Genomic DNA, 9,079 nt, shown 5'->3' with positions numbered 1-9,079 from the left:
TTAAATGAGATATATGACATGGCTAAAGAAGTAATTTAAAATATCAGTAAATTAATGAGTTTCCCAGTAAAACTTTAATCAATCAAACATTGGTTTGACACTAGAACCTTAAAAGGGAATAAGCATTGCTTAACATCCCCAAGAAAAGCATTCTCACAACAGATGGAAAATTTATTTGTTAATGTTATTATGTCTTATAAGTATTAAAAAAAGAAAATGAGACTGTAAAAGATGTTAAAAGGATATGAGAATGGAGATATTTTCCAAAATAGAAAAAATGAGAAAGCCTAAGCAAGTGATGAAGGTCTGTTTAGGTTTGTTATATATAAAGGATGAGACAAAAATAATATATACAATCTTAAAATTTCTTTGGTCATAGTTTAGTCAACTAGTTTAAGGAACAAAATATATATCCAGTCAATGTTTATCTGAGAATATTTGGTTTTTTACCCAAGCCTTATTTACATAGCACATGACATTTAAAAGCACCAGACTGGTGAAACTAACCTTATTGGATGTTTAACAGCCATACTTTAAGGCCTATACTAATGTCAGAGGGACTTAAAGGACAGTTTTTTGCCCCTTGCCCTCCAATGTTGACCAAGTGCCAAGGGACTATGGAACATCTCTCAAAATGTCCTGTAACTGTAGAGAAGCCTTTGAGAGGGAACTGACACTGATTCTAGCCACTCCAACAATTATCTAAGTGTCTAAAAGCAAATCCTGAATCCATCACTCTAAAGTCCAGCCTTGGAAGACAAAAGAAAAATGAGGAAGAACCCAATAGAAGGATGCTTTCAGAAGCTCTTGTCAAGAAATTCCATTGTTCTCTCATATGAGCATTTGAAAATTGCCCCGTTCTGAATTTTTTCTAGTTCCCTGTCTAGAACTTGTAATGCTAATTATTCTTGCCTTTACTTCTCCTTCACATCTCCTGTTCATGATTCAAGGACTTTCTTTTCCCCTTAGAGATAAGAATTATGCAATTTGGGAGTCTTTTCATTAGACCCACTGAAGGGGGGCTCCAATTGCCTCACCCTGAGTTCCTGTTCAGCATGGAAGAAGCCAGAGCGGTCTGCATCCTGATTCCCTATTGGCAATTTGGGTAACCTCTTCAGAGGATGGTGTGATAAGGGTAGAAGGTAGGAACTGGCTAGGCAGTGAGGGTAAAAAGACCCCAAGGAAAAGTAGCCAGTTTCTGGGCTAAAAGTCAAAATGTCCTTGGGCCTGTTAGCAACATACTCTGTTCCAAGGCAAAAATGTCAAAAGTATTTGGGAGCTTGTATCTAATCCTTAAAAGATTTTAGAGTTACCTCTTCAGAGGGAGGAATGTTAGAGTACCCAAAAGCCCCATAAGAATAAATAAATGAAAGAAGAAGAAAAAGGAGAAGAAAAAGAAAAAAAGCGATGGGGAGATATGGGAGATGTTGGAGGGGAGGGAGTGGGCATGGATTTGATCAAAACACCTTATATGCATGTATGAAATTCTCAATAAGTTTTTTGTAAAAGTTAAAAAAAAAAAAGAATACCAGTCACTGGATTTAGGACATACCCTAAATCTAGGAGGATCTTCATCCTGGGATCCTCAATTTACTTGCATCTGCAAAGACCCCAGCCCAAACATTCACTGGGTATTAGGACATACCATTTAAAAATATTTTACTTGTTATTTTTATTTCATGTATATGAATGTATTGCCTGCATGCATGTAAATGCACCCAAGTCATGCAATGCCGGTGGAGGTCAGAAGAAGACATCAGATCCCCTGGAACTGGAGTTATGAATGGTGGTTAACCTCCATGTGGATGCTGGGAACCAAATCTAGGTTCTTTGTAAGAGCAGTCAGTGCTCTTAACCACTGAGTCATCTCTCAGGCCCTGGGGCATACCATTTTAGAGGCACTATTATAGCCACTACACTGTGAAGGCTTTCTGGCACACAGGGAGTGGGAGGGGTAGAAGTGTGACTTATGACTTAAAGAGATGGAGTGTAGAATTGTCGGAGGGTGACAGGTTAGTGGATGGCTTCATTGAGGTGTGATCTTGGTGGTAGATACAAGAGATATCTATCTTGAAGATAAAGATGATTGGTTATTGGAAACATGGATTACAGATTGGAAGTAGATTCTGTGCTTTACTGATTGGTTGCAGAGAACTGAGGAAAAGAGGGGGGCATCAGGATTGAGCCTTTATGAGCCTGGCTGTTTACTGAGCTACGAGACCTAGGGGGACAGATTGAAGGTAGAGTCCAAGAGTTCTCTGGTGAACATGTTCAGCCTGCAGTGAATACTACCTAAGCTGTGTGTACTGTGGGTACAGGAGCCATAACAAAGGAAAGGTCTATAGTGCCAATGCTGTTGCCTTTTAAAATTAAGATATTTCATTTACCATAAACTATTTTGCTTTGCTTTTAATTTTTTAAAATATTCTATTTTAATTACTGTATTTTTATTGTTTTAATTATGCATATGGTTATACTGGCTATATTGGCTATATTGGTCTGAGTATGTGCACACGTGTACAGGTGCCAGAGAAGGCCACAGCTCCTCCTAGAGCTGGAGTTATAGGCAGTTATGAGCTGCCTGATGTAGGTGTTGGGAACTGAACTCAGTTCCTCTGTAAGAGCAGTGCTTGCTCCTAACCACTGAGCAATCTCTCATGCCCCTTTGCTTTTAATTTTTAGAACATTGCGTTTCAATGCTATTTGGTTGATTTCTGGGCTTTTGGCACACCTTTCAGGGTCACACCTAAGATGAGTAGCCCCAAAGCCTGGCGCCAGTCCTGGCTCTGATGGGCATACATATATGAGAAGCAGGTGTAGTGCAGCGGAGGGGACATTGGATGGTGGGGCAGAAGATACGCTACGGTACAAACTCTGTCATTCACCACACATGCTACCTCACAAAAGACATCTTAGCATGGGCTTCTGCACAGAGCCAACAGACTCAAGGATGTCTCTATCACCACTGTACTGCTATGTGTGAAAGGGGGTTTCTGCTTTTTCTGTCCCTCCTTCCTGCTCCCTAACACCAGAGGAAAGAGGAGCAAGTTCAATGTACCACAGATAGGGAGACTTGGAATAGCAGAGGGTCTCACCCTTCCATCTATGGTGACCGTTCCTCCTATTTGGCCAGGACAGCCTCATGACTAAATTCTTACCATGGTTAATGCCTTATTAGGAGTGTGAGCTTCCATTTTAATTCTATGCACAAGTGTAACCAGTGGTACCAACAGGAAAGGTTTGAATTGGACATTGTTTTTTATTTTTTTATTTTATGTGTATGAGTGTATTGTCTGTATGTGTGTAAGTGCACCTGTGTCGTGCAATGCCCACAGAGGTCAGAAGAAGGTGTTGGATCCCCTGGAACTGGAGTTATGGATGGTTATTAGCCGGGTGCTGGCAATTGAATCCAGGTCCTCTGCAAGAGCAGCCAGTGCTCTTAACCGCTGAGCCATCTCTCCAGTCCTTGAACTGAATATTGTTAAAATGATTTCTTCACATTTGTTATGGTGTGTATGTATGTGCACGATGCCATGATGACACATGTGAGGAGGTCAGAGGACAACTCTCAGGAGTTACCTCGCTCACTGTGTGGGTTTGAGGATTTAACTGAGGTAATCAGGCTTGGCAGCAAGTGTCTTTAACCACTGGGCAATATGGCCAGCCCATTAATTACATATCATTTTAGATTTCAATACCAAACTGGATGAGCTTTCATAAACTAAAGTTAGCAGAATCTAGATCGTTTCTAGATTAAAAAATATTGAATTTTTGTGCATTTCATACAATGCATCTTGATCATATTTAGATCCCCTCCCCTGTCTGAACACTCTCATACCCCCCACTGGATTTCATGTACTCTGTCATATATGCTAAGGCCAAGTCAAATTTGTATCCCCAGATGTCTCTCGGTATGAGTCTATCTACTTGAACCTGGTCAACCTACCTAATGTCACTCCCTTAAAAAAGACCAACTCTCCCTCACCCAACAGTGACTGGTTGCCAACAGTTCCTCAACTAAAGTTAGGACTTCTTACCCATTTCCCCACGTCTCTGCTAGGTTTTATCTGGTTCGAGTTTGCATGGGTCTTGTGTATGCTGACACCATTGTAAGTTCATTATGAGTGAGTTTCCCAGCCTCCTGGAAAACTGTTTCCTCATGGCCATTGACCACCCCTGGCTCCTCCAGTCTTTCCACCCCATCTTCTGCAGTGGTCCCGGAGCCCTGGGTGGCAGAGGCTTAATATAGGAGTCCTGTCCAGATGCATGCACTCTTGTGCTCTACATTTTGGCTAGTTATGGCTTTCTGTGTTAATCATGCACCTATTGCATGAGGAAGTTTCACTGGTGAGAGTTATGCATTAGTATTCTTTCTGGCCCGTGTTCTGCTTTTTCCTGAGCCTTAGGTGTGTAGGTTCCATTGTAGATGTGTCATTATGGCTGTGCATCTCACAAACATTTATTCTCTGCATTTGACCAGTTGTGAAACTCTGTACATCTCCATCTATTGCAAAAAAAGTCTTCTTTGATGAGTGGTGAGAGGTATACTTGTCAGACTAGTCCAGAGATCTCAGGCAGGATGAGAAAGAGGGGTCCTAGGCCCAAGACAGGGATGGGGACAATGTGGGGAGAGTCTAACTAGTTAAGCAGACTAGGTATGAGCCCCAGAGGATTGAGACTGGAGCTGGTCACTGAGCAGGGGGATCAAGACCCAGTAGGTGGGATCTGACATGACAGGGTAGTCCAGAAGACTCGTGGGTTGAGGAGGAGGGAGCCTAGGCCCAAGGCATGGATGGGGACAGCATGAGGAGGGTCTATAAGCTAAGCAGAGTAGATCTCTAGTTTTTTATTAAAAACGGGAAAAGATGATCTGACAAGTTATAGTTGAAACCAGTAGTTGGAAAAAATTAGAGTTTTCCATGTTTACATGCCACTGAACCAGCACTTGCCAAGAAACTAGCTGCTAAGAAAAGCTTCCCCACTCTAAATAATCACCCACATTTTTTCTAATTATTATTTCAATTTTGGATGAATTAAAAAATTTATTAAATGATCTTGAATAACTAAACAGTTGTTCATATGATTTTTCTTTCTTGGTCATTAATATGAATAGATTTCTTAGTATTAAATCATTCTTGCATTCCCATAAGGAACATATTTTCACAAGGAATGTTATAAAGGTGATTTTTTTTTTTTGAGGCAAGGTTTTCTAGTAGCCCCAGATGGCCTGGAATTCACTATGTAGACAAGGCTGGCCTTGAACTCACAGAGATCCTCCTGCCTCTGCTTCCTGAATGCTGGGACTAAAGGTGTGCACCACCACGTCTGGCCTATAAATGTGATTTTTGGAAAGATGTATATGTACTGATGTCCTACTGCTACCGCAGAAACAAACTGGGAAATTTTCCTCATGCTTTGGACATTTATATAGTGATGTGCATATGGGTTCCTTAAAGATTTGGTAGGAAGCATGTTTTCTTTTTTCTGTGGGAATCAATGTCCCTTGATATATCTTTTTTGTGCTAAGTTTAGACAACTAAAACTTTCCTAGAACAACAATCCCAAACCTTTTGTCTTTGGACCTTTTTATATATTTAAAGGTTATTAAGGACTATAAAGAGCTTTTCCTTACATGGGCTATAGCTATTGATCTTTGCCATGTTAAAAAGTAAAATAGGAAAATTCAAAAGATTAACTTATTTTAAAATAACAAATTTACTATTATCAACTTGTAACAAAAATTCCTTCCATGTGAAAAATATTTAGGGAGAAGAATGGCATTGTCTTTATATTTTTGCAAATCTCTTCAGTGTCTGATTTAACAGAAACAGTCCAATTTTCATTCTTGCTTCTGCATTCAATATGTCATATTATTTTGTCTTGTTAGAAATATGCCTTTTGCAGAAATATTATCCTTTGTGAGCATGGATATATAGTTGTAAAAGGGGGGATTTAATAATGTATATAGATATCTGTGGATGTTTTGTGTTTAAATATTTGATTTATTATCTTTTTTTGGGTGGTCTTTTTGAGACAGGGTCTCCCAGTAGCCCCAGCTGACCTGGAACTCACTATGTAGACCAGGCTGGCCTTGAACTCACAGAGATCCTCCTGCCTCTGCCTCCCAAGTGCTGGGATTAAAGGTGTGCACCACCATGCCCAGCCTTATTATCATTTTTATTTTATGTGTATGAGTCTTTTGCTTGCATGTATGTAAGCAAAACTCCTTTGGAACCGGAGTTACAGACAGTTGTTAGCTACCATGTAGGTGCTGGGAATCCAACTCGGGTCCTCTGGAAGAACAGCAAGTGTTCTTAATCGCTGAGCCATCTCTCCAGTCCCGATATTCTTCTTTTTAAACCACACCAAAACTTACACATGCTTACAGTGAGAATCTGGATGTTCTTGTCCATGAAATCCACTGGACTCCCTTGCACTTAGAGACCTACTAGTAATTAGAAAAATATTATTTCACTGAGTTATGCAGATCTAAATTTCACATATTTCATGATAACACATTCAAACCCCACATTTGTTTTTGTCACTCTGAATCACGTCGGGAAAGCTTTGAGTATCAGGCAGCTGGGTGAACTCACAGCAGCATACACGCTTTCCAAAGTTCTAATTCAAGTTTGAAAGCTCATGTTTTCTAACTGGCAATTGGTACTGGCTCCTAGTTGTTTTCCTTGAAGTGACAAACTCACATGCATATGTGTGTGTGTGTGTGCGTGTGTGTGTGTGTGTGCCTGTTTGTGCAAGTGCCATGTGTGTGTGGGGCCAGAGGTCAACTTTGGGTGCTGTTGCTTAGGAGCTGTTCACCTTGTTTTTTCTGAGACAGGATTTCTCACTGGGACCTGGGGCTCCCGGATTAGGTTAGGTCAGCTGACCAGTGAGTCCCAGGGTCCTTCTGACTCCACTCTCCCAGTACTGAGATGACAAGTGTGCATCACCACACTGGAGCTTTTGTGTGAGTGCTGGGGATTGAACTTAGTTCTTCATGCTTGCACAACAAGCCCTTTATGGACTAATCTATCCCAACCCCCCAAGTCCTATGTTACGCATTTTTGAGAACATGTTTGTCAAACACATATTGGTGTTCCAAGGACCATTGCTTGTCCTTTGTTTTTTTTCCCAGTGAAAATGGTGCAGGGTGCAGAGAGAGGCTGAAAGCTTTCAAGTCAATATCCAGGTGCTTTTCCTCCAAAACCACTGTGTGTGTATACGCCACATAATCACACCCGATAACAAAAGAACAAAGATCAAACTTTGACTAAATTAACCAGGTTTACTGCCTGTCACTAACTTTAGAAACTGTCCAACACTATGTTTCTAACAGCGAGGGTGAATTAAATGTCATTTAGTATATTTAAAAATTTTACTTATTATTTTTATTTTATGTGTATGCATGTATTGCCTGTGTGTAGGTAAGTGTACCTGTGTCGTGAAATACTTGCAGAGGACAGAAGAGGCTGTCGGATCTCCTGGAACTGGAGTTAGGACAGTTGTTAGCTGCCATGTGGGTGCTGGGATTCGAACCAGGGTCTTCTACAAGAACAACCAGTGTTAACCACTGAGCCACCTCTCCAGCTCATAAATGTCATTTAGGATGTTTAAGAGCTATTTTCATTTTCTGTGAAGTGTCTGTTGACATCCTGCACCCTCTTTTTCTATTAGGTTTTATTTACTGATTTGGTAAGAGCTTTCTGTTATACAAATTAGCTCTTTTTAAAAGAAATATTTTATTTATTACTTTTATTTTATGTGACAAGTGTTTCCTGTATGTGTGTAAGTACCCCCAATGTTGTGCAGTGCCTGTGGAAGTCAGAAGAGGGCATTGGATCCCCCAGAACAGTTATGAATGGTTGTTAGTCACCATGTAGATGCTGGGGATTGAACCCGAGTCCTCTGCAAAAGTAGCCAGTGCTCTTAACCACTGAGCCATCTCTCCAGCCCACCAATTAGCTCTTAACCTGTGATCCAAGCTAAGTTTAGGTTACCTCAGTTTGTCAGTTGCCTTTTGATTTTGCTCATAATGGTTTTTACAATGCATACATTTTTATATATTTGTTATCTTTTTTTTTTAATTTTGGGTTTGGGGTCCTGCTTGTCTCTTACAACTTCATTAAATAGCCTTATGGTTTGTTTCTGCATTTCCAAGGTTTCACTATTTTTACTGGTTTCTATGATTATTCCAGGATTATTCTGATATACTGAGAGATTCAAATGGCCAGTTCCCAGATATTTGTTGAGTTGCTTCACTCTTTAAAAAATAGTCTTGCTCTGTCTTACATTCTGTATTATGTTAATGAGCTAGCAGGTATTAGGTGAGATGAGCGGTACACAGCTGTGTGCCGTGTACGCGGATGTTTTCACACAAACCACAGCTCTCTTTATACATAGTGATTGAAGTGGAATTCAGAGATATGAATTTTGTGCTCCTGAACATGTTAACAGCTTATTGAGGCATACTGATGACACTACACATATTCACTAAATTATTTTATTTTAAAATTTGAAAAAGATACATTTCCATGCTGTGTCCACTGATGATGATAAAGAATAATGAAGATTCAATAGCAATGTACAACAAGTGCCTGAGCTGTGGTCTTGAAATTGCATTCCTCAAGCCCCACCTCCACCACGCCACTTGGATAAATTCACAGCTCATTGGAGGGATGCCCGGTTTTGGATCTCAGATTTGGGATATCTTGGGTCAGAAACCAAGAACAGGAATGGATTATGTCATAAGAACAGGTTCTTTGTGAACTAATGCCCACTGGTCAGTTACGAGATCCTTTGAGGCTCAGCAAGATGCTGATGTGGGAATTTTCGGGGAGAGAGAAAACGGAGAACGATGAATTCACTGGGTGACAAGGCGTTAGGGCACCAGTTCATTACTACGGAAATCAGCAGTTAACAGGAAAAATTTGAGCGTTCCTCTTGACTTTCTTATAAAACTATACTTCCACCAAATAGCTTTATTTTATTTAGAAGTATTTTTTCTATTTTTTATTGGTTTTATGCATTTAGCTAGAATCTGGAATTGTTCTTTTTAAACAAAAAAATGGGAATGATAAAA

Source organism: Nannospalax galili, unplaced genomic scaffold (genome assembly GCF_000622305.1).
Source record: "Nannospalax galili isolate Female #2095 unplaced genomic scaffold, S.galili_v1.0 scaffold476, whole genome shotgun sequence".
Taxonomy (NCBI): domain Eukaryota; kingdom Metazoa; phylum Chordata; class Mammalia; order Rodentia; family Spalacidae; genus Nannospalax; species Nannospalax galili.
This window is presented reverse-complemented; position numbering follows the sequence as displayed.